General features: G+C 44.2%; 1 pseudogene; it reads right to left on the bottom strand.

Annotated features, from left to right (window-relative positions):
- Positions 1 to 2,470: 2,470 nt before the first annotated feature.
- On the bottom strand, positions 2,471 to 18,901 carry LOC132024152 (large ribosomal subunit protein uL10-like; annotated as a pseudogene).
- Positions 18,902 to 26,273: the final 7,372 nt, after the last annotated feature.

Raw genomic sequence — 26,273 nt, 5'->3', positions numbered from 1 at the left:
AGACAACTATCATATAATCTCCCTGATATGAGGAAGTGGAGATGCAACATGGGGGGTTTGGGGGGTAGGAGAAGAATAAATGAGACAATATGGGATTGGGAGGAAGACAAACAATAAATGACTCTTAATCTCACAAAACAAACTGAGGGTTGCTGGGGGGAGGGGGGTCAGGAGATGGGGGTGGGATTATGGACATTGGGGAGGGTATGTGCTATGGTGAGTGCTGTGAAGTGTGTAAATCTGGCAATTCACAGACCTATACCCCTGGGGATAAAAATATATTATATGTTTATAAAAAATAAATAAATAAATAGAAGAGTCAATTCTATGGCAATAAAACCAAAATAATGGTTAATGATTTAATCGAATTGTAAACCAGTTTCTGAGTTCTGAGGGTAGCCAGTGGAGAGAATTTCTAGATGTTGCTCTTAAAGCATTTGTAGACAGAGTAAGAGTAGGTAGTGGCAGTCTGACAGATTTTCTAGGCTTGTAGTTTGAGTGTCTCTGGTGATGTTTTTGAGTGGCTGAGAGAGACACAGGCACGAAGACTGTCTCTACACAAACTGTTGTGATGATCTCTCTGAAGTGTCTATCAGGTCATTCATATGAAATTTGCAGGGCTTCAGGAAAAAAGGGTACTTTTAGTGATCCAATGATTCCAAGTCCAAGGGTGGGAAAAAGTGGAAAACGTTAGTTTGGAGAATTGTAGTCAGGCTTTGGAGGAAACTAGAAGAAATTAGGATCTAGTCCCGTTTATAGGGAACCCTATCAGAATCTAATATCCGCAGAGGCATGTTATTGAAACACTATTTTTTCTCTATAATCACCATCCTTTTTACCAAGGATAGCCAAGTTAAGACCAATTTATTTGCGAAATCGAGTTTTTTTTTTTTAAGATTTTATTTATTTATTTGACAGAGAGAAATCACAAGTAGTCGGAGAGGCAGGCAGAGAGAGAGAGGGAAGCAGGCTCCCTGCTGAGCAGAGAGCCCGATGCGGGACTCGATCCCAGGACCCTGAGATCATGACCTGAGCCGAAGGCAGCGGCTTAACCCACTGAGCCACCCAGGCGCCCTGTTTTTGTTTTTTTAACTTGGCCTGATTATTAAATTGCTGTAAGTCATAGCTTAAGAGAAAAAAAGTTTCCTAGGATTCCTTACTAATTAAAGCTCGCAAACATCTGTTTTCTTTATCCTGTTAATTCATCATGAATTTATTGTCTCTTTGTCTGCAGTGTAGAAAAGCTGCCTGCCTTGCTTACAGACTCAGCTATAAGTATCAGGCTATTTTTCCAAGCGGCTTGATTGGCTCCATAGTCTGCCTGAGTTCTTTAAAGCAGTCTGGTCATATCTGAGCCTGTGCATGTCTCCTTTCAAATATGACATTTCAGTCAGAGGCTTGGTAAAATGACAAGAGTTTCCAGTTGTATCCTGTTACTAGGAGAGCAGATTCTTATTAAATTATGCAAATAAACATGGAAGAAAATATAAAAATACTCATTGAAAGATTTTAAATCCTGGGCAAGATAAATATTTCACTTTATTCACAAAGGTGTATTTTATCCAATTGCTGTATGTCATAGCTTAAGAGAAAATCGCTTCTTTAATACTGGAAAAAAACATTTAATAAATCAGCAGTGTCTCAGAACAAAAATTTTATAAAAAGTATAATTATCCTCTATTAATTCAGTCTCAAGTTGTTAATTCTTGCTTTTCTTGAATTCAAATCTTCCATTAGTTCCAGAAATTCCTACCCAGTTCGGTTTTATGGTCTGAAGGTTATCAGAAACCTATATTCAAAAGTTCTTTCCGTCAGTCTCACTGTAGATGAAGCACATTTGCAGGAAGATTTTGTAAAAGCATCTGAGTAAACCTATAATTGTCTGTAAATGATAAAAGACTTAAAAACGGCCATGATTAAAGACCTGACAAGCGATCATTACAATGTAATTGACAAGGAAATTGGTTATTTCTGTGACACACAACAGTTCAAGTAAAAATATGTCAGGACATATTAGATTTCTAGGAGTTTCATACAGTTTCTAGAACACTTATTTTAATAACACTGCATAAATATAATCTAGGAGTGCTTAGTATCACCTACTTGACAATGCCTCCTATGTAATTTAACATACCAAATAAACCATATTAGTGTAATAGCCCCCTTTTTTTTATAAAGAGACCAAATCTCTTGAAAATGTTGCAGAGATCCTCTGGAATATAGTAGGTACATTGTGGTCAAATACTTCATTTTAGAATTTGATTTTGGAAAGTTTGTGTTAAAAAAATAAAAAATATTTGAACATTTGATTAAATAGGATCATAGATCATTATGCAACAATATTTATCTATTCAACTGAAGTGATAATAAAAGGTTTTGGTTGGTTGTTTTTTTCTTTTTTTAAGAAAAGTAAGTGTTTATTCCCTTGTTTCACAAATAAAGTGGGCTGAATTGGTTGCTTTTTTGGTGATTAGTCAAGGAGACTAAATTCTGTATCCTCATCCGATTCCTCTGAATCTTCCTTGGCTTCAGTCTTGTCTGGGGCTGTGACAGCAGCAGAAACAGTGGTGGTGAAAATAGCCACGGGAACCCCAGCCACGAATGTGGATGGATCAGCCAAGAAGGCCTTGACCTTTTCATCAGGTGGGAAGGTGTAATCGGTCTCCACAGACAAAGCCAGGACCTTTTTGTCTGTTGATGGTAGAATGGGGCACTGATGCAACAGTTGGGTAACCTATCTGTAAGACATGCTCACTGCAGACACCCTCCAGGAAGCCAGAGTGCAGTTTCCTCTGTGATGTCAAGCACTTCAAGGTTGTAGATGCTGCTGTAGTCAAACACCTGCTGGATAGCCAGCCCAAAGGAGAAGAGGGCATCTCCTCTTCATAGTTCAGCATGCTCAGCTGTGCGGCTTCACTGGCTCCCAATCTGTCTCCAGTCTTAATCAGTTGTGCCTCACTCAGGATTTCAGTGGTGCCCCTGGAGATTTTAGTGGTGATGTCGAAAGCCTGGAAGAAGTTCTACTCTGGCCCCAGACCAGTGTGGTGGGCTGCCACAGTGACTTCACTGGGATTAGGGCACCAGCACAGGCGACAGCTGGCACCTTATTGGTCGGAAGCATGTTCCTGATCTCAGTGAGGTCCTCCTTGGTGAACCCAAAGCCCACATTCACCCAGATACAAGGCACTAGTTCCTCCAGAGCTCAGTTGTTCTCCAGATGCCCTCAGATGGTCTTGAATATCATGGTGTCCTTGTCCATCAGTGCGACAGCCCTTCCATGGAGGGACATGCAGATCTTCTGTGTCTCCTTGGAACCCACGTTGTCCGCTCCACAATGAAGCATTTGGATGATCATTCTGAATGATCTTAAGGAAGTAGTTGGATTTCTAGGTCACTCTGTCTCCTGGGCATCATAGTAGTGAATCAGGGACTGCCATGCAGGGTTGAAAAACGATGTCACTCTCACAAAGACACCTGGAGAGAAGAGGGCCAACAGTAAAAGATTTTAAAGACAAATGCAGAAGGTTACACAGTTATAAACAAAATTCAGGTCTTTTAAAAAATATTTAATTTACTTATTTGACAGAGAGAGCAGGAGAGCACAGCAGGGGGAGCAGTAGAAGGACGGGGAGAAGCAGGCTCCCCACTAAACAGGCAGGGAGCCCAGTGAGGCTCGATCCCATGACCCTGGGATCATGACCTGAGCTGAAGGCAGACACAACCATCTGAGCTACCCAGGTGCCCCCAAATTCAGCTATTTTAATATTAAGACTCCGTTTTCTTGAATAACCTGATAAAGACAAACATTAGAAGTTTGTATATCTAGACCATTGGCCTTCACATCAAATGCAAGGAAAAACTTTGCTTATTTTTTTTTTGTCATAAGCATACCAACAATCTAAGAAAATTTTTTGTCCTTTTTTACAGAGAAAAAAACTAAATTCTAATTTTGCATCTGTATCCTTTTGATGTTAAAACTCATTCTTCAATAAAACCTTAAATAAAATCTATTTTGGCATGGCTTGTGAGAATCCGAGCAGGTTTTTTTTTGTTTGTTTCAATGGCAGTGTTTTGATGGCACCACTTCGTAAGGTCCTTCCTAGGGAGGTGACAGCACATGCTTTCTTCTAACGACCTTAATGTCTGCTTGGTCTTCTGGCTGAAAGGTGTAGCAAACCTCAGCAGTTGGTGGAGGTCATGCCTCTTTTACCTGTTTTTAATGTGCTTCAGGTAGACGAGGAAGTCCCTGTCTAGAGTTAGTCATAACATCATGCTTTTCACTTATTCCATGAATGGAAGGCTTAAAGATGTCAGTAGGCTTTGACAACAAAACACTATTTCTAAAGAGATTGATCTATGTCTCCTATTTGGTGAATTCTGGATCCTAATAAGGGTCAGAGTTAATGTTGCTGGCCATTCATACTTAATTTCTTGGTAGTTTCCTACAGTTCTTCTCATGTCTAGACTTTTACATTTCTTTTGCCTTAATGATTGAGGATGACATAGGGTATGAAGTTTTAACATGTACCCAAGAGTTTTTGCAAGTGGGTGGCTTATCTCTGCTATCAAATGAGTTCCTTTTTTCTGACTTAATCCATAAAGGAATGGCAAAATGAGGGATAGTCTCGGTATTAATTTCTTTACTACTGCTGTGGCAACAGCATATCTAGTCAGAGAGCATCAGCTCATCCATTAAGCATACAGACAGGGGCGCCTGGGTGGCTCAGTGGGTTAATCCTCTGCCTTCGGCTCAGGTCATGATCTCAGGGTCCTGGGATCGAGCCCCACATCGGGCTCTCTGCTCAGCAGGGAGCCTGCTTCCTCCTCTCTGCCTCCTCTCTGCCTGCCTCTCTGCCTACCTGTGATCTCTGTCTGTCAAATAAATAAATAAAATCTTAAAAAAAAAAAGCATACAGACAATGACTGAACAGTGAGAGTAGCCCCAGGCTAGGGACGAATCTATAAAATCCAACTGAAGTGGGCCTAGGAGGACTTCTTGGGGTATGCTGATGATTTCTAGGAATCTGCTGACATTTACAAGTAGTGCACTATGAAACAATCTGGTCAGGAATGTTGTAGATGCTAAGGCAAAAACATTCTCTTAGTTCCTTAATTATCTTTCCACGTGTGTCCAATTTGTGGGAGGTAAGTACAAGCCAAATGGTTAAAAGAAAAGGATGATCTAGGAAGTCCATCTGACCCATGATATAATCCCTCTGATGGTTGTTTGGCACCTTTATATCCAACTGACTTTGGAAGACTACGGGGCATTTGTTGGATAATTAATGGTGTTTGTCTGGGATAAAAGTGGGGTTAACACCTGGGTGGAGAGAGGATCAGGAGGTCTGCCTGGGGTGGATTCTTAGCAGCTCTGGCAGCCCTACCATTTTCTAAAGGTATAACACCAGCTTTCTCAATGCGGGCTGAGCAGTGAAGAATGACGATTTTAGAAGGGGGGTGGAGAGCGGTAATAGGTCCTCAGTTGTAATCTCACCAGCAGTGGAAGTGAGATGATGGAGCGTTAGTTAAAAGAGCTTGTTTGTAAGGGATCTGTCACCGTGTAGAGAAGGGCTGTGTTTTAGGAACGTGTAAGAGAGCAGGCACCTCGTGGGGACACACAGGCGACTAAGGGAGCTTGATGTCAGAGTGCTGGCTTTGTCAGTCAAGGCAGCAGATGCGATCACACATAAGCATGGGGGCTTCTGGATGCCAGCAGGTCTGCTGGGCACCAGAAATATGCTACTGCTGCATCCGAGAGGCCCAAGTTTGTCCTGGAATTTCATGACAGTGTCAATGAAACGGCTTGTCCAAATGAGGTAAACTGAGAGCTGAGGGGGTGGACAGCTCCAGTGTTAAAGCTTCAAAGGAGGTGGATGCCTCTGGAGTCCAGGAACTAGGGTCTGGATTGATGTCTGATTGAAGAGCATATAAAGGTTTCTCAAAAATTGCGAAATTAGGAACTCTTTCGAGGCAATAGCCAGCTGTCTCTAAAAATTTACTTAACTGTGTTTTCACTTTGGGGAGAGGGAAGGATAAAATTGACACAAGATGTGGAGTGAGATTTTGAACACCGTGAGGTATCTCCTAAAAGGTCTCATTATCCTAAATAGATGAGAGTGTCCGCACTCTTTCAAGTTTAGGTGTGGCAAGTTTATGGCCTCACTCGGCTCCTGCCTTCAGTGAATGAAGGAGCTCCCAGCTTCGTTTAATTACAATCTAAAACGTCATTATACATTGTACCAGAGGGAGTCTTGGGCAAAGGTTATAGCATCTAGGTGGGTTTTAAGGACTTGGCGAAATATTAAGGAAGACTCACAATATCCCTTGGGGTATGCAAATCTAGGTTAATTGTATCTATTTTATTTTATGTTATTTTTAATTTAAATTTTGCTAGTTAACATGCAGTGCAATATTACTTTCTGAAGTAGAATTCAGTGATTCACCACTTACATGATGAACCCAGGGCTCATCACAAGTGCCCGCCCTAATCCCCATCACCCGTCCAGCCCATCTCCCTCCACCAGCCCTCAATGTGTTCTCTGTCATTCAGAGTCTCTTATGGCTGGTTTCCCTCTCTCCTCCCCCTGTTCCTGTATGTTCATCTGTTTTCTTTCTTAAATTCCACATATGCATGAAATCATACGGTGATTGTCTTCCTCTGACTAATTTCACTTAGTATAATACTCTCTAGCTCATCAATGTCATTGCAAACCGCAAGATTTCATTCTTTTTGATGGCCGAGTAATATTCCATCATATATGTATACCACCTCTTCTTTATTCATTGATCACTCGACATTTGCGCTCTCATGGACATTTGGGCTCTCTCCATAGTTTGGTTGTTGTTGATAGTGCTGTTAGAAACAGCAGGATGCATGTACTTTTTGAATCTGTACTTTAATATCCTTTGCATAAATACCTAATAGTGCAATTGCTGGGTCATAGAGTAGCTCTATTTTTAACTTTCTGAGGGGCCTCCACAGTGTTTTCCAGGGTGGCTGCATCTGTTCGCATTCCCACCAACAGTGCAAGGGGGTCCCCCTTTCTCTGCATCCTTGTCAACACCTGTCATTTCCTGTGTTGTTAATTTCAGCCATTCTGACAGGTGTGAGGTGCTATCTCATCATGGTTTTAATTTCCCTGGTGATGAGTGATGTCGAGCATCTTTTTGTGTGTCTGTCAGCCATCTGATGTCTTCTTTGGAAAAATGTCTATTCATGTCTTCTGCCCATTTCTTAACTGGATTATTGTTTTTGGATGTTGAGTTTGATAAATTTTTTATAGATTTTAGTAATTGTTTCTCTTTAAACGCAAAGCACAAGAAACCAGGGGTCAGGGTGCACTGGGATTGAAAAGGAAGCTGTGCAGAGGTCATTTCTGTAAACCAGATTGCATCAGCAGGAATGACGAAGAATTTCAGCTGCACCGGGAGCCATAGGGTGCCGAGGAATTATCGAAGAGATTATGGCCCTTAGGTCCTATACATTGATGGATTTGGTTTCCCTCTGAGTTTTACAAATTTGCCTTCTTTCTTTATGAGCAAGATTGGGGTGCTACAGGGTAGGGTGCTGTGTTTCAAGAGAGATTCTGTTACAGGGTTCGTCCCTGCTCTGAATCTCTGGAGACCATGTGCTGAGCCACAGAAGGAGAGGGTGGGCTCCTCTCCCAAGAAATGCGCACAGGCCCCCACTTCCTAACAACCCAATTTTATTCACGTGTGTGGCCTCAAGACTGACAGAAGTTTCTTTTAAAGACCCCTCCTCTTCAGAAGAGAGTTTTATCAGGATGAGCTTTCAGTAAAGCAAGCAGGAAAGTTGGGAATTGGCCTGAAGCTAAGGAAACAAAAATGCCTTTTCATTGCCATTTATAGTGGCATTAACTGTGAATGACAAATCTTTACCAGGAAGGTTGGCTGGCCAACAGGTAGACAGTAGCCAGTCTGAGTGTAAAGATGGCCTGAAGATACTGGGCTGGGCTGGGCCTCGGGCAGTAAAATGGGTGCCTGAGACTCCACAGGCTGAATAGAAGCAGGGGGAACAGCTACAGGGAATTCCTCTGAGCAGATGCGAGAGGGATTCACACCAATGTCCATCAAGAAACCCAGTTCCTGAGCCTCTGTTTGAAGTTTTATGGTAGGTTCCCAGGTGTGACAGTACTGGCTGACCCTGTCATTGAAGGGGAAATTGTCCCTCAGGAGAAAGATGAATTTTTTTCAGGGTTATGTGACTGAGGGGCATTGTTTCTTTACTTTTCTTTTTCTTAAGTGCATGATCATTTCTCTTCCCATGACCTGCTTTTTTTGCAATAACAGGGAGATCTCTGAGGGAGCTTTGAGTCATCCTCAGGCATGCTTTTGCCTTTCCAAAATTCAGGTTGTAAAGCAAGAATTGCTGCTTTTAGTTCCTTTTTTTTTTTTTTTTTTAGTTTATTTATTTTTTTAGTTAGTTAGTTAGTTTGTTTGTCTATTTCAATCACAAGTAGGCAGAGAGGCAGGCAGACAGAGATAGGAGGAAGCAGGCTCTCCACTGAGCAGAGAGCCCGACGTGGGGCTCGATCCCAGGACCCTGAGATCATGACCCAAGCTGAAGTCAGAGGCTTAACCCACTGAGCCACTCAGGCACCCCTAGCTCCTTTTTGTTGTTGTTGTTTGGCTTTCTTGCAAGCTATTTTCAAAGTAGATGCCTCCCTTGTTAATACTTAGCGGTTGTCCTGTCCAAATGACCGTACTACTGTGGATTTGTTTTTTAATATCAGGGAGAAAATTTCCCACTGATGCAGAAATTAGAAGATTTCTATGTTCTGGGGCTCCCAGCTTGAAAGCAGTGTGCCTTTTTAAGTTTCCATAAAATGATTCACAATTGCAGCCCTCTTCTTTCTGAGTGTATATTTCAAACTTAGACCAACTCACTTGGGAAGAACAGGCTTCTTCCATTGTTCCTATTAACGCTTGAACAGTTGAGCTTGTCCTTGGCTCTGGCCCTCTGTTTCCCATTGGGGTGGAGGGGGTAGTTTGGCCTGCCTGGTATCTGCTATATCCTGGGCTGGAAGGATTCCCCTCAGTAGCCAGTGAAGACTTCTGCAAGACTTCTGCATTGTAAAAAGCTACTGATTTTTTAAATTCTTCTCTAAATTGGTAAGATCCTCTGAGAGCAGAAGTAAGGGGACTTTATAATTTAAAGGGTCTGTTGCTGTCCAGGGGACATAAATTCCTTGTAATGGGGGTCCAGGCAACCCTCATCAAGGACGGTGCCCAGGAAAGCCTGAGACTGGCGGAGCTTGCTGACAAAGCGCTGAGGAGATGAGGAATTATCAGGCCCCACAAGACAGACTCCATTGCCTTCTTGGGGCTCCCGCTAGATTTCTTTCTTGACATTCAGCATTTACATGTGCAAACAGTGTCTCGCCAGCCAGGAGATCTGGCTGAGGTACTCTCTATCAATCTTGTAGAGAAAAGAATAAACAAGCAGCTGGCTGTTTCGGGGTTTTCCTTGGGAAAGTTGAAGTTTTAGGATAGAAGGAGACTGGCTGAGGAGCTGGGGGTGGATTTTTTTTTTTTTTAAGATTTTATTTATTTATCAGAGAGAGAGGGGGAGAGAGCGAGCACAGGCAGACAGAACGGCAGGCAGAGGCAGAGGGAGAAGCAGGCTCCCTGCTGAGCAAGGAGCCCGATGCAGGGCTCGATCCCAGGACACTGGGATCATGACCTGAGCTGAAGGCAGCTGCTTAACCAACTGAGCCACCCAGGTGTCCCTGGGGGTGGGTTTTGAAGGGAAAGGTTTCAGACCAGGGGCCCAGAGATCCAAACGACCTTCTGGAGGGTCGGGGACAGAGAGGTGGGGAGGAAGCGGAGTAGAAGAAGGGAATGTCGGTCAGATGACGTTTTCAATTCTTGGTCTAATTGTTTTTCTTTTGTTAAGAGAGCCCTTATACGGGTTTGTGTTTTCTTTTCATGTTGATCCTCCCATAAATAGCGATAAGGCAGCTGCTAGGAAAGAGAGCTCTCTTGAGACATGTTCTAAATATAGGTGTTTCTCTAATCGGAAAGATGTGCCGTCTGCTACTAATGAGTGGGATTGTCATTAGGATATTTAATCTCAAGTGACTCAGTCCAATAAGCCTCTTTACCACAGGACTCCCAAGCAACTCCCCAGGCTGAGAATAAATATTTACCATGGACGCAAGAGACATGGTGCATGGTGGTGGGAGGAGGAGGGGGACCTCACTGAAAACTTTATGGGGTCCTAGTCATGGAGGGGTCTCCACAGTTTTGTGAGTTTTAACATCAGAAACTCTACTGTGTTCTCCAAGTGAATATCTGGAAAAAGAAAAAAAGTCTCCTCCTACGTCTGGCAAACCTCCTCCAGTCTTCTTTGAATAAGGAAATAAATATCTTCCCTAGTTTTACACAAAGGCTTTCTTCTCATCACAGTAGACAAATGTGGAAGGAATTCAATACGGGTTCATGCTAAGACCCTCTGCTTCCTCCTAACCTGATGATAACACATTTCTTTACTCTCTGGATTCACTTTCATGTCATGTAATCTCATCACCTCCTTTTTTCTCTAGAAGGAAAAAAAAGAAACAAAACAACAATATGGAAGAAAGTGGGGGACGGTGGGTGGGTCTATTAAGTGAGTCTGTGTATCAGTCTAAGTTCTCTGGAGAAACAGAACCACTAGGACCCACACACAGAGGCACACAAACAGACATAGAGACGCAGACACACACAAAACTATGACAATTTTGAGGCAGAGTTCCTTCTTCCCCCAGAAACTCCAGGTTTGCTCCTAAGACAGCCAACTGATCGGTGAGGCTGGAGGGGTTCAGGACACGCTCCCCCAGAATGTACCACATGGGCATACGGGTTATTTTCAGCTGAGGGCACTTGAGAACCAGAGGAGGCAGGAAGGGCTCTCTGACATCCCCTTTCCAAAAGCGGGTCATAGCATTTCCCCCAAGAAGGGGGTTCTCTCCCCTGAGAAAGGAGCCAGCAAGAGAACATTCTAATCACCAGAGTCTGGGAGTCCACACTGAACCACCATCTGTGCAAACACACTTCCCAAATAACCCCGATCTTCCACTCCTTCTGCCTCCTGCCCCCACAGGTGTCTCCTCATCCTTCCCCATAACTTACTGTCCTTTGTCTTGTTATTTCTCTCCAAATGTGTCATTTCTGTCTGGAAGGTCTAGGAGCTTCCAGCTTCGGTCACTTCTTTGGGTCTTCCTTCTCTCATGAAGTCTTCCAAGTGCATATAAAAACCCAATAAAACTTGTATACTTTTTCCTGTGAATCTACCCTATGTCAGTTTAATTCTTAGACCTGGCCAGAGATCCTGAGAGAGTGGAGGAGGACTTCCCACCCCTCTCCCACATGTCCACCCTTAGTATGGAAAGAAGTCTTCTTTATCTGGAGTGAACTGGTTATCAATTTTAATCACTTCTACACAGGAACTTCACAGCAAGTTCCAGAAAAGTGTTGACCAAAGAGCTGGGCACCACAGCCTCCCGAAGCTGACACTTGAAGTCAACCATCTTGAAGTCTGAAGTACAAACAGGGAAAGCTGACCCTGCAAGCTATGATGTTGGGTGAAAAAGGCATTTTACAAACATATGATGGGGTACAACTTTTGTGAATTAAGGGGGAAAAAAAGCACAAAACAAACGTGTGTTCTTAGGTAAAGGAAAAGGAACAGGACTACTAATCGCCCTATGCTCGTGGTTCTGGTCACTTGCCTCAGGCAGGGGAATGTGGGTTGGAGAAATTGAGAACCAAAAGGGGACTCTGTTTTTTCTTCACGCTTGACTCAACACTGTGAGCATGTTTTCACTTGAAAGTTGTGTACGTCACTTACGAATACAGTCAGGCAGCAGAATTTGTGTGTCTCCCCTGTGTCAGGTCCTGTCTGGCTGCTGAGGACAGAGGTGAACGAAACAAAAATCCTTGAACTCGGTGTAGATTCAGGGCCGATGTATGGAGACACGCAACAGCCACATGCAACATACAGAGAGGAACAGTATGTCAGCTGGAGACAAGGCTCTGGGAAAACAAATCAGGGAAGGGGAGAGGAAGCCCAGGAGGGGCTGTGTTTATTGTAATTCCAGGCAAGGACAAGCTTCTCAGAGAGGGAGACAAGGCAGCCAGGTCAGACGGCAGGGAGGAGCCTTGGACACACGTGGACGAAAGCCTCACAGGGGAGCAATAGAAAATACATAAAAGGACATTGAAACTGGAAGAATTATTTCTAAACATTACAAAATACTAGATACGGGATTTCAAGTGTACTTCTTTTTTTTTTTTTTTAAGATTTTATTTATTTATTTATTTGAAAGACGGAGATCACAAGTAGGCAAAGGGCCAGGCAGAGAGAGAGAGAGAGGAGAAAGCAGACTCCCCTTAGAGGAAAGAGCCTGATATAAGGCTCGATCCCAGGACGCTGGGATCGTGACCTGAGCCGAAGGCAGAGGCTTTAACCCACTGAGCCCCCCAGGTGACCCTTAAGTGTACTTCTTTTAGGACCTCACTCTCGCCCCCTCTAGGAATGGTCTGACCTGCCCTGGAGAGGTGGGAAGGTGGGCAGGAAGACAGACAAGGACAGACCCCACCCAGTGAATGGTTGACTCCAACTGAGACTGTTTTCTGGGGAGGTTCCCTAACCAGAGAGCTTCGCCGGCACAGGAGGACTCTGGTTGGCAACACAGCTTTATTCATCCTGCAAGTAGGCTGACACCCAGAACAGTGTGACCATCATGTGACCAAGGCTCCCAGACTTCCAGGGACAAGGCTGATGGGGGCAGGGGTGGGAAAGGCAGATCAGGATCACCTGCCTGCACTTGAGCCACCAAAGGACAACAAAACCTGGCCCAGAAGGTGGAGCCCAGTATACATGGATACATGTTCACGTGTCTAAAATGTGAAGGTTTTTTTTTTTTTCCTAGTAAAAATAATTTACCTTTGTCCTTAAAGATTGATGGTCCCATTTTGCTGTATTCCGGGGTTGGGTTAGATACAGGCAAAGGGCAGCTGATGTGAGATGCATATCTTTATACCTACAAAGAGCCAGAGGCCCGCAAGTGGTCTCCCAGTGGACCACGGGCACATCAGGAGATGTGCCTCGAGCCCAAACACACTTTGACTCTATAAAAACTTACTGTATTAACATTTTACCTCACTTCTTCTTTGAAGTTGTTTCATTTTTTAAAAAGTAAAACTTCATACATTTTTTTAAAAAATGATTTCAAAAGGTATTACACAAGGCAGTAATACAAAGAAGTTTTCATCAATAATGAACGAAGTGGTAATATTCCCTGCGTCTAAAATGTCACACAATCAAAGCAAATTTAGCTCTCCAGTGATTCAAGTGTTTCATCCCACACAATAAGGTGTGGTCAGCTGTAAAATAAGATGCATTTGCTGGATATTCTGTCAAAGACACTGGGACGTTGACAGAGTTGATAACAATGTTGAAGAAATAGATGTCAGGAGTGAAACACTGGAATCTTGGGCAAATCTGGGGTCTCAGCAGCAGGAACTATTAGGCAATATTGTCAGGGCTCTGTTGCTGGAAGGAAGAATTCACACTGTTTCTTTCATCCTTGCATCATTCTGCTTCCAAAAACCTGGGAGACACTGTCTATCGATATCTCATCTCATGTCTAGGGGAGGGAAGGCATCTTAATTACAGCCCCATTAAGACTCCATGCAATGGGGAAGAAACAAGTTTCCCCAAAGAACCCACAGTGCTCCTACCAAGACCAGGGGAAGTGGATGCTGGTGGCTGAGAAAAGCTTTGGTTCAACACAGCAGCCCCCATTTAGCTTCTCAACACACAGATAAATGCTTTCTTTTCATTAAACTTTTTCTTTTGAGAAAATTATAGAATCACATGCAATTGTAAGAAATAATACAGAGAAATCCAATGTCCCTTTTACTGGTATAAAAACAGACACACAGATCGATGGAACAGAATAGAAAGCCCAGAAATAAACTCACACGTATAAGGTCACATCACTTACAACAAAAGGGGTAAGAATATACGAAAGGGGAAGAACAGACTCTTCAGTAAATGGTGCTGGGAAAACTGGGCAGCTACGTGAAAAGAATGAAACCGGACCACCGTCTCACACCGTACGCAAAAATTAACTCAAAATGAGTTAGAGATTACACTGTTATTTCTGAAAGCATAAAACGCCTTGAAAAAATAGAGGCAATAAGCTCCTTGACATAGGTCTTGGCAGTGGTGTTTTTGAATCTGACACCAAAAGGAAAAGCAAAAAAAGCAAAAACAAGCAAGTGGGGTTCCACCAAACTAAAAAGCTTCTGCAAAACAAAGAAACCCATTCACAAAATGAAAAAGCAGCCTACGGGATGGGAGAAAGTATTTGCAAATCATGTATCTGATAAGGGTTTAAAATCCAAAATATTAAAGACCTGAGAGAATGCAGTAACAAAAGATGCCTGGGTGGCTCAGTTGGTTAAGCATCTGCCACTGGCTCAGGGCAGGATCCCAGGGTCCTGGGATCAAGTACTGCTTTGGGCTCCTTGCTCAGGGTGGAACCTGCTTCTCCCTCAGCCTGTTGCTCCTCCACTTCCCCTCTGTGTTTTCTCTCTCTCTTTCTGATGAATAAATAAATAAATAAATAAATAAATAAAATCTTTAATAAAAATAAAATATTAAAAAAGAATGCAATGGCAAAAAAAAAAAAGATTAAAAAATGGAATAAAGATCTAAATAGACATTTTTCCAAAGAAGACGTACAGGTGGCTGACAAGTACAAGAAAAGATGCTCATCATCATTAATCATCAGGAAAGGAAAGTAAACATCGCCATGAGATGTGACCTCGCACCAGTTAGGATGTCACCATCAAAGACAAGGAATGAACAGCTCGGTGAGGATGTGAGCGAAGGACACCGCTGTGCACTGGTGGCGGGAAGGCAAACTGGTGCAGCCCCAATGGAAAAGAGTACAGAGTTTCCAGCTCATTAAATGTAGAACAACCATAACATCCAGAAATCCTGCTTCTGGGTATTTACTCACAGAAAGTGGAAACAAAACTCAAAAGGATGATCTATGTGCCACATATTCATCGCAGCATTACTTAAACAAGCCGAGACACATCAACAACCTAAGTGTCCATCATGAACGAATGCATAGCGACGTAGCATATACACACAATGGAATATTACTCAGCCATAAAAAAGAACGGAATTTTGCCATTTGTGACAACATGGATGGACCTTGAGGGCACCATCCCAAGTGAAATTAGTCAGACAGAGAAAGACAAATACCATACGATCTCTCCTCTGTGTGGAAGCAAAACAAAAACAAAAATCGAGAAAACAGGCAAACACTAAACTAAGCACACGGACACAGAAAGCACAGGATGATTACCAGATACAAGGGCTGTGGGTGGGAGAAAAGGGTAGCAGGGTCAAAAGGTAAAGAATATTACGAAGAGAAAGAAAAAGGAGCCTGACAGGAAAAGCTGTTGAGTCCTCCTGCGATCTCAACTTCTGTTCCATCCTTAGCTGCCGTTCCAGCATTAGCCTGGGGCACAGAGCTTAGTGCCTCTCCCCTGTGGGTAAGAGGATGAGCAGAAGCTGAGACACCTTCAATTACTGTGTGCAGAAAGGGTCTCTCTTAACAAGGCTTTATTGTCTTCCTACTGTTTCCAGATGGGCTGGCACGCACGGAAGAGAAGCTTCTCTGAAAAGGAAGTGCAATTCTTGCTGGAGCTTAGCGCAGGCGGCAAGGAGTAACCACCACATCCCACGTTCTGAAGGTTTTCTGCCAAGTTTCCTGGCATCCAGCCTTGTTAGGCGCTGTCTATATCCCTCGGTATGATGGACTCCGGGTCAACGACCCCGCAGCACACACTGCCAGCTTCTTCACTTACTTGGGAGGGAGAGAGTCACCCTGGCTGCCTCTGCCCTCTGCCAGCTCAGCCGATGCCACATTTCATAGACTGTTACTTCTAATGCCCCATGTCCACGTCCCGGTCTCTCCATTAGACGTGATGCTCCCAGCTTCAGGTGACAGAAGCCTAACTCAACATGCTTTCACACAAGTTCTTGTGTTTGCATGTGAAACAGGGCAGGTGATCTCGAAGCATAGCGGGAGTCCCTCAGAAGCTTGGTGGGTGTGGGACAAACCTCCCTGAGCCTGTCACCGCGCCCCATGCACAGTCCTTCCCCCCATCCTCTCTAGCTCCCAGCTCCGGGCTCCGCTCTCGGACTTCTCAGACTCACTCTTGGCAATTACAGACTCATCCACTTCTCAGGACGGCATCCTCAGAAAAGGGGAAGGATCCTGCCGAATCGCGCAGACGGTGTTGGAACGGTTCCATTGGCTCTACTGGGCTGTGGCAGGTGCTCGTTTTAAATCATCTCTGTAGAGTGTAGGTGAAGGGGCAGGTCTCAGCTCGGTCCCAGGGACAGGTCTGGTGGGCAATACCAGAAACACTCCTGAGGAGGAGGGGGTGATGGAAAAGGAGAAAAAGATGGCCATTGCTGAGTCGTAGGGTATATGAAAGTTTGCTTTTATAAGAAACTGGTTATAAAGGAGGGGAATGCAGGGCCAGGAGTGCCAAAGGTACAAACTTGTTATCGATAAATAAGATCTGGGGACGTAACGTCCAGCATGGTGACCGGCTTAAACATGCCACATTGTACATTTGAAGGTTGCTAAGAGAGTAACACTTGGAACTCTCTAGCGCAAGGAAAAATAATTGTAACTACATGAGGGGAGGGATGTAAAATAAAGATATTGTGGTGATCACTTTGCCATTTTGACACGGGACGGTCAGCAGTGCATCTGATCGAGAAGGGTAGCGAGTCTTCTCTCTCTCCGAATCGTTGTCAGGACCCTTGAGGCTACTTTGAGAAGCTCCTCAGAACCAGTGTGCACTGCGGTTGTCTCTGCTCAGAGAGACTGTCTCTGCATCTCTGCAGTCGTGGGCTCTCCTTTGCACTTAGTGACAGGATGCACTGAGCTTGATATCCTAACCACATGCCTTTTTTTATCCTGAACACGAACACATAACTGGTTATTTGTTATTAACCCCCTAGTGATGTATCCAGGAATCAGACTGTCAGCAAGAACTCCAGATCTGCGGGCAGCAATGAAAGTCACGGGAAGACTGTGTCATCGCCAGGTGTCTGTCACACAGTCTCCATCCCCTTCCCCGATCCTGGAAATGGAGCCAGAAGAGGATGAGGGGGTCTGGGGGGCAGTCGGCTGGGTCATCAAGACACCAGGGAGCTGGAATGGAGGCAGCAGACGGCGCCGGTTTCTCCTGCCCGTTTGTCACATCATAAGCATCTGTCTGTCCCTGTTGAGCAAAACATTTGTGAGTTCATGTGACCCTGACCCTAAATGTGTGCCCTGGGGCAGGAGGGTTCCTGGGATATGAGGCAAGGGAGGAAACATGGAAAGCTGGTGAACGCTGTGCAGATGAACAAGGTCAGAGCCCAATAGCACTGGGTCCTGAAGATTTGAGACCAGGTTTGTCCTGTGTATCCTACGCTTTAGAGATGAATCCTGAACACTAAAAGCCTCTAGGGCAGGGCTTCTTAATCTGCAGTCCACTGAATGCTTGGGTTCATGGACACACTTCAGGCAGCCTTTATTAGTCAGGGTTCTCCAGAGAAGCAGAACCGATAGGACGTAAATAGACAGAATGAGATTTATGATAAAGAATTGGTTCCCATGATCATGAGGGCTTAGAAGTCCCAAGATCAGCAGCCAGCCAGTCAATAACCTGGAGACACAAAACACCCAAGGAGAAGTCCCAGTGGGAGCACCTAAGGACCAGGTGTTAGACCTGCATCACCAATGGTCTAAGTTCCAGGCAGGCCCAAGGCCCAAGATGAGCCAAAGTTTCAGTTCCTGTCCAAGGTCAGGAAAAGACCATTGTCCCAACTGGAAGTCAGTCAGAGTCCTCCATTACTCAGAAGAGCGTCGTGGTTTGGTTTTATTTTGTTTCTATCTATATAGGCCTTCAGCCGGCTGGATGAGGGCTGCCCACATTAGGGAGGACAAGCTGCCTTACTTTGTTTACCAGTTCAAATGTTAATCTCACTCCAAATCATTCTCACACACACGTGTGAATGTGTGAATATGTGTTTGAGTATTTCCTGACCTAGTCAGGTTGACACAGAAATTTAACCATCACAACTCAAGTCCTTGTCCACTTGGCATAGGTACACATCCTCTCAAACCTTGATTTCCAATTAAAGACAGTAACAAGGTCAGAATTCTGCCTAACATGATCCAACTAAGCTGACACAACCAAGAATGCACTAAGGCCTTGACCCAAAGAAGAAATGAGGTTCTTGAGTGGTCTTTATTCCTTTTCTTTATACCCCATAACTACAATACTATGTCATAAATTCCATAATACCTAAATACTATGACACAAAATAAGTACATCTTATGTTACACAGTAAAGAAATAAGAGAGGGAAAAAGACAAAGATATCTTGCACACAAACACATAAGTATTCATGACAGAATAAGAAGGAAATGCTCATAATAATGGCAACCCTCATTTCTGGAACTGGTTATGTGGTCTGACATATCTGGTATTTACAACTGCTTCCTTCCACAGGTTCCATCCCCTTCCCTAGTACTGGAGATGGACCATTCTGCATCCTCATGGACCTCAGCAAACACCTCAGCTGGTCATGATTCTTTACCAGGTGTGGTGACCCAAAATTTCATCTCTTCAGGGTCTTGGGCCATTACCAGTCTGCTGGAGTGGGTTGCTGTAATTTTCTGTTGAGCTTAATCCTAGATGCCCTAAGGTATCTCTTATATCCCAAACATACTCTCCTTTTCCTTCATTGTGGAGTAGCAGCCCATTTCTTCTTGGTAGTAAGGATCAGTCACCACAGCCGGCACCATAACTCCCTTCTTTTCCTGTTGACTCAATAGTGTGAAGAATGTACATGGCTAGGCAGCAGTCTGAACTTCCAAGTCAATGGAATTGTTGTGTATATTCTGGTGGAAGCATTTCTCCTTGTGCAACTAGGACATCCAAGGCAGAAGAGAATAAGGTGATAAGAACAGGTAGCATAAATTTTATCAGTGGACCACTAGGGGTAGTAGTGAATAGTGACACTCCCGTGTCCACCACTGAATTCTGGAACCTTTGAATTTTGGTTTATTGGAGAAATAGCACCATACTGAATGCTGGTTCAGTCCACATACAGCCTCCTAGAGAGCCTTGCGTCAGTCCTGCAAGATACTGCCACCAAGCTGGTGCTGTTACTCGAGTCTTCAAAGTCCATTCCACCATTCTATCAAGTCAGCTGTTTTGCATGTTAGGGAACATAATAGGACCAGTGAATTCCATGAGCATGGGACAATTGTTGCCCTTCATTGGCTGTAAAGTGAAAGTCCTTGAACATAGCAAGGATTCCACAATAGACAAAGCATTCTGTAGTGCATGGGTGGTAGTTTTGGCAAAAGCATTGTATGCAGGGAAGGCAGGTCTGTACCCAGACTGTCCATTTCAGGAAGAGCAAAAGGTTTCCCCTTATTGATGGAAGTCGTCCAATGTAATCTACCTGCACCAGGGAGCTTGCTTAACTCTCTGGAGAATGGTGTCAGGGCCCATTGTTGATCTTTGATGCCGGCAGATGGGGCACTAAACAGTGGCCATTATCAGGGTACCCTTGTGAATAGAAGTCTGTGTTGCTGAGCCCATGCATAACCTCCATCCTTGCCACCATGGCCACTTGGTCCACGAACCCATCAGGCCATGGGAGGGGTGGCTGGGCAGAGAGGCTGATTGCTATGCACAAAATGGATCATTCTACCCACTTGATTACTAAAATCCTCCTCTGTTGAGCTCTCCCCTTGGCGAGCATTCACACAGTACACAAATATCTTCAAAACTTCTACCCATTCAGAAAGGTTTTTTCACATATTTTCCCCCCAGATTTCCCTGGGCCAGAAATCCAGTCACGGTCCACCCAAGTCTTTAGTCATCTTGCCAAACAATGGGACACAGCTCGTGAATCAGAATATAATACCATGTTCGGCCATATCTCCTTCCAAGCAAAGTGAACCACCAGCTGTGCAACTAGAAGTTCTCCTCCTGGGGAGACTCTCCCTTCTCTACTGTCTCTTAGAGATGTCCCAGATAGGACTGAAGTAGTGTAGTTGTCCACTTTCAGGCGAGCCCTGTCCGTTGTGCAGAGCCATCTGTAAACCAGGCTTGTGTCTTAACTTTCTTTGTCAATAGACTGTAGAGAACTCCCAGTGAGGCCATAGGAGCAGGCTGGGCGAGATAAGGCAAGGCTGGGAGCCATGTCATTTGGGCAGCTCCTTACGGTAAATTACTCACACCTTCAGGGCCTGTGTAGGACTAATTGCACACATACCACTTCCATCTGATGGAGGAGTGCTGCTGTGCATGTCCAACTTTATGGCTTGGTGCATCAGATAGCATCCATGCATGATGGGCTCCCCAAGTCACACTGTAACCTGATGACCTGGGGTTAACTGTTCAGTCTCTACAAAGGCTCAGGAGCAGTCAGAGACCTCTTTTTCCCCCGAATTCCTCAGTGTCTGTGCTGTGACTCCTCTACAGGGACCTGCCAAAGGCTCCAACCTGCCACTACCCTTCGAGCACCACTGAATGGGACCTGAGTGGCAGAGGAGTCACAGAGCTACTGCACCTGCAGCAGAGCTCCTCATGTTTCTGAACCTCATTCAAAACCAGACTTATTTTTTGTTCCTTGGGAAATAGGTGGGACATGACATTCACGGGAGGACTATGTTGTTTAAAAAATCAAAAGATGCCAAAACCCAAAGGAGACCTTGTGCTTCTTTTTTGGTTTGGGGGTGAAGGGGTGCAGATATGATACCATATCCTTCTCCTTAGAAAAGATCTATTGACCAACCCCATACCTTTGGGTCCCTAGAAGTTTCTCAGAAATAGAAGGCCCTTGAATTTTAGTCTGATTTATTTCTCACCCTCTAACACAAAAATGTCTTGCCAACAAGTCTAGAGTCTTTGTTAGTTCTTGCTCACTAGATCCAATAAGCATAAAGTCATCAATATTGTAAACCACTGTAATATCTTCTGGAAGGGAGGGGCTGTCATGGTCCCTGTGAACTAAATTATGACATAGGGCTGGAGAGTTGATATATCCCTGACATACACCAAAGAAAGTGTGCTGCTGGCCTTGCCAGCCGAGGAATAGACTTTTGGCTTTATTGGCATTTTCTTTAATAAAACAGAAAACCTGGCCACATTCTTCAGGTTATGGAGAGTTTCTGACCATTCCATGGACCCTATCTGAGGTATGGAAGTGATGGTCTTGCCAGCTGAAAGCTGCTTCTGGTTGGTCTCATGGCAGACATGGAGAAAGAGGCATTTGCAGAGACCAAAGGTATACACCCGTACCGGGGTGTGTTAATTTCGTTAAGCACGACAACCACATCTGGTTCAACACTGATTGAAGTGACCACCTGCTTAAGCGTATAATGATCCACTGTTAGTCTACAGGGTCAGTCTGTCTTCTGCACAGCCGAAATGGGAGAGGTGAGTGGGGATGCGGAGACCGTCACCACTCCTGTGTCTTTCAAGGCCTTGATGGTGGCACCATCAATATCAGCACCTTCTCCAGGAATGTGACATCACTTCTGGATTACAACTTTGCTGGGGAGAGACAGTGCTAGTGGCTTCTGCGTCACTTTCCCACTGTAATATCCCTCACTTCATAGGTCAGGGAAGCAATACGAGGATTCTGCCAAACACAGGGCTCAGTTCATCTATTCCAATTATGCATTCCAGAACAGGATGGGGTTGGGGACCCACTGGGTCCACTGGAAGATGGATTTGTGCTAAAACTCCATCAATGACTTGGTTTCCGTAAGCCTACCCTCTGGTGGACGACAGTGACATTTTGGGTCTCTTGGAATCAGTGTTGATTAGGAGCGAGTGTCTGATTATTTCCACTGTGGTTACCCTGATCAAAATCAAAGGTTCCTTTAGGAAAGGCTGAAGAAAGAATAACAGGACTAATCTTTACTGGTTACCAGGATCCTTCCTCAAGGGGAACTGGACTCTCCTTCATTCAAGGGTCCTGGGTCTATAAACTTGCTGACGTCTGGGAACTGATGAAAGGATGCGATTCTCTTTTATGGCTCAGGTTAGACTTCTGTTCATTCTACCTGAACTTCTGTGCTCAGTTAACATTTAGCAGGCTTCCTATTTATTTCACATCCGGGAACACCGTGACCAACCAGCCAGCGCCACAGGTCTTCATGAGTCAGACGCTTCTGACTGGTGCTTTGGCTCTGCTGACCATTACAGTGAGCGTGCCCGCCCTGCCTAGGGCTGTTGAGTGCAGACTTGGCCCCTCACAAGCTCATTTCTCACAGAGTGGTCCAAAGTATGTCTTCTGCGTCCTCCCAGTGTGGGTGAGACAATGACAAGTTGCAATGACAAGTCCAATCTAACATTCCAGTTGCCCCTGCCTGTAAATCCCTTCCTCTACATTAAACCAGGGAATGCCTGGCATTTCCAGCTGGCTCTCTGTGGGCCACCATTTGGTCCATGTTTCATGACCAACCAACCACACCATTAGACCCTTTCTGAGTCCCCAGGATGCAGCATTAAATGCAGAACCTCCTCTTAGGGAGCGCATATCTACCAATCCATTTTTTTTTAATTTATTTTTAAATTTATTTTTATTTATTTGACAGACAGAGATCACAAGTAGGCAGAGAGGCAGGCAGAGAGAGGGGAGGAGAAGCAGGCTCCCTGACATGCAGAGAGACCGATGCGGGGCTCAATTCCAGGACCTCAGGATCATGAGCTGAGCCGATGGCAAAGGCTGTAACCCACTGAGCCACCCAGATGCCCCCTACCAATCCGTTCTAATCCAAGTTCATGTTCGCCTTCCCACTGTCTCGTAGCTTAATATCCATTCTCATGCATGTTCCCCAGAGTTGTTTGTATAAGTTAGAAAACTCAAATAGTTGCTTTGGAATGTAGTGTACTTCCACGTGGGTCTCTCTTTGAACCTCACCTCTAGGGGTCTGTTGAAAATTGAGTTTAGCTTTAGCAAGCAGGGGAGGTTGGGGTCCTGTCTTTGTCCACGTGGACTGCCTTAACAAAATACCATAGACTGGGGGACTTAAAGAACGGAAATTTATCTCTCCCAGTTCTGGAGGCTGGGAGTTCAAGATCAATGTGATCGTTGATTAGGTTTCTGGTGAAACCCCTTTCTGGCTTGCACATGGCCACCTGCCTGTCGTATCTTAAAAGTGGACTTTCCTTGTGTGCATGGGGAGAGACAGAGATCAGTTTCTCTATATTTTCTTATAATGCCACTAGTCTTATTAGATTAGGCCCTCTCCTCCCCCACGATGTTCTCATTTAACATTAATTACCTCTTAATTGCTCTATATCCAAACACAGTAACACTGAGAATTAGAACTTTCATACTGAATTGTGGGTGGTACACTATTCACGGCACAGGCTAAGACTCTCTAAAAGGGAAAAGAACATCTTTCTTTTTTTTTCTAAATTGTAATCAAAAATTTGCATTCCTTTCAAGTATGTCTGTCACTAACAGACAGGATATTAGCAGTACTCATGACTTTGCCATCATGAGAAATCCGTTGTTTCGTATCACATTACAGGTGGTCCATGTCTCTTAGGAAATTGCTTACGCTTGTCACTATTTCAAAATTATAGCATTTGAAGATCCACCACTGCAGACACACATATTATCATGTCACCAATATATTTGTATTTTGGTAAGTGTATTTCAATATCCGATCACCTTGTAATTTCATGTATTGCAAACATTTAACAGCATTATCAAGAGACAGGGTCTGTGGGCATCATCAGGTTGCCAGAGGTGTCAGGGCTGAATGTCTCCCATAGAGGGAAACCTGTATATTTAGGTTTTTGGACTTCGGGCTGTGCTCCACTGGTTACGAGGTCTTCAGGATCACCCAAAATTGTCTCAGAACTGAGAAGTGGACAGCTGAGCTGACATGTCAACCAGGAGGTCCCTTTGACAAGAAAGGAGTTTAGTGACCAGGCTCTTAAATAGAAACATGCGGGGCACTATGCAATCATGGCCAAGAATTCTGCAACTACGCTGAGGATTATTGAAGCCTTGAAAAGAAGGCTAAGTTGGACTAATCTTTAGCTAGAATTATTAGCAACCAACTTTTCTGAAAGAACCATGCTCTCTGGCATAGTTTTAAATTCACCTCACTTAACGGAAACCTGTCCTAAAATTAACAGGCGATTATTTTCTGGATTGTGAATCAAAGGTTAAAATGTGTCCTCTTTTGAACAGACATCTCTCAAAAATGGCCACTAAACACACGACAAGTTACCCAGTGTCATTAGTCATTAAAGAAATACAGACTAAAATCACACTGAGAGCCCTCATTCTACCTACTAAGATACCTAACATTGAAAGGACTGACAAGATCAGATGGTGAGGATACAGAGATACTGGAAATCTTGTGTTGCTGGTGGCGGGGGGGAGGTTAAAAACGGTACATCCGCTTTGGAACACTGGCTGTTTCTTAGGAAACTAAATCATAGGTGTCCCTCATGACTGAGCAATTCACTCCTGGGTATTTCCTCAAGAGAAAAAAAAGCAGGTTTCCACAGGACAGATTACTCTAGAATATTAATAGCAGCTTTTTTGTAAGCACCGAAAGGAGGAAAGAATCCCAATGACCATCAACAGGAGAATGTCTGGATGAGTGTGGACACCGTGCCCTGCAGAACCATCCAGCCACGAGGAGAGGGAACTGCTGGCAAGGGCAGCACTGTGGGTGAATGTCATTGACTTTGTGTTGAGTGTGAGAGCAAGACACACACAGGAGTGCCTACAGTGTGATTCCACTGATGGGAATGACTAAACATGCTCCAGAGATCTGTGGTGAAAGAATCCAGCAGTGCTTGCCTCAGAAGGTGTGGAGGGTGGACATGGACTGGAAGAGCAGCTCGATGGATGGTGCTGGTTGGCTTGGACGTTCTGCCGTCTGAGTTTGATTTTGTTCATACAAGTAAATGCGTTCATTAAAACTCATCCATGTGTTACATAGACCATTAAACGTGTACCACAACTAAAACAAAATCGCCCATGGACTCTCCCATATGCTAAACATATGGGAACATTTCTCATGTCAAAATTGTTTTTCTCTCTGTAAAATTATGATTAGTATACATGCATACATTAAAGACGTGTCTATCTGGTCATTGTGGCCAGAGTGTCAGCCCCCAAAATGTGCCTGATGGACAGGGGAAAGAGAAGTGCTAGGTGGGGGATGGGAGGAAGGCGGGAGGAGGGGCGTTCTCCAGGAAACCTGCCCCAACTTAGAAGAAAGGATCACATCAAAGAGGACACAGGCTGATGTATGGAGGGTTGTTGAGATGGGTCAGAAAGAAATCGCGTTATGTCACTAAAAATAAAAACTGATATTAATTTTCTGCAGGAGAAATAGTCCTAGCCATATTTTTCAGACATATTTTGCTCAAGAAATTTCCTCTATGAGGTGAGAGTTATTTTCTCCTAAGGAAAAATGTTTTGTTCGTGTTTTCTTCTTCATTTAGTTTTCCCAGGGGCGCCGGGTGGCTCAGTGGGTTAAAGCTTCTGCCTTCGGCTCAGGTCATGATCCCAGGGTCCTGGGATCAAGCCCCGCTTCGGCCTCTCTCTCTGCCTGCCTCTCCACCTACTTGTGATTTCTGTCTGTCAAATAAATAAATAAAGTATTTTTAAAAAAAAATTTAGTCTTCCCAGCTTTAGAACATCTAAGGCTGACTGATTTAGCATGTAAAATATTTAAAAATAATAATAATAATGGAATCTTATAAAAGTCTCAGCATGAAGTGTTTCTGGAATGCAAGGAGGAATTCACGCTTCTCCTCCAGGGAACCACAGAGTTGACTGGGGCCAGAGGCAATTCTGATATTTCCATAAACTACAAAACAAAACAATGACATTCCACCATTCTGCCCTGTTCCTTACGTGTGGATGGGAGATAGCATTCATTCATTAACAAATATTTATGTAAGACTTGTTATATGCTACGTGAGTGGTGGATGCAATGGTTCCAGGCAAAGGTAGGCAATAATCAAATGAATAAATATGTAGTAATTCAGGCCACTGATGGAGGAATTAAACAATTCTGGGTTCAAATCTTGATTCTGCTTCTTAACAGCCGTATGCCCATGGGCAAGACCCTTCACCTCCCAGAGACTCCATTTATTTCCTCTGTCAAAGGA

This window comes from Mustela nigripes, chromosome 9, assembly GCF_022355385.1.
Source record: "Mustela nigripes isolate SB6536 chromosome 9, MUSNIG.SB6536, whole genome shotgun sequence".
In the NCBI taxonomy this organism is placed as follows: domain Eukaryota; kingdom Metazoa; phylum Chordata; class Mammalia; order Carnivora; family Mustelidae; genus Mustela; species Mustela nigripes.
The sequence above is the reverse complement of the archived record's forward strand: the minus strand, read 5'-3'. Positions and strand labels throughout refer to the sequence as shown.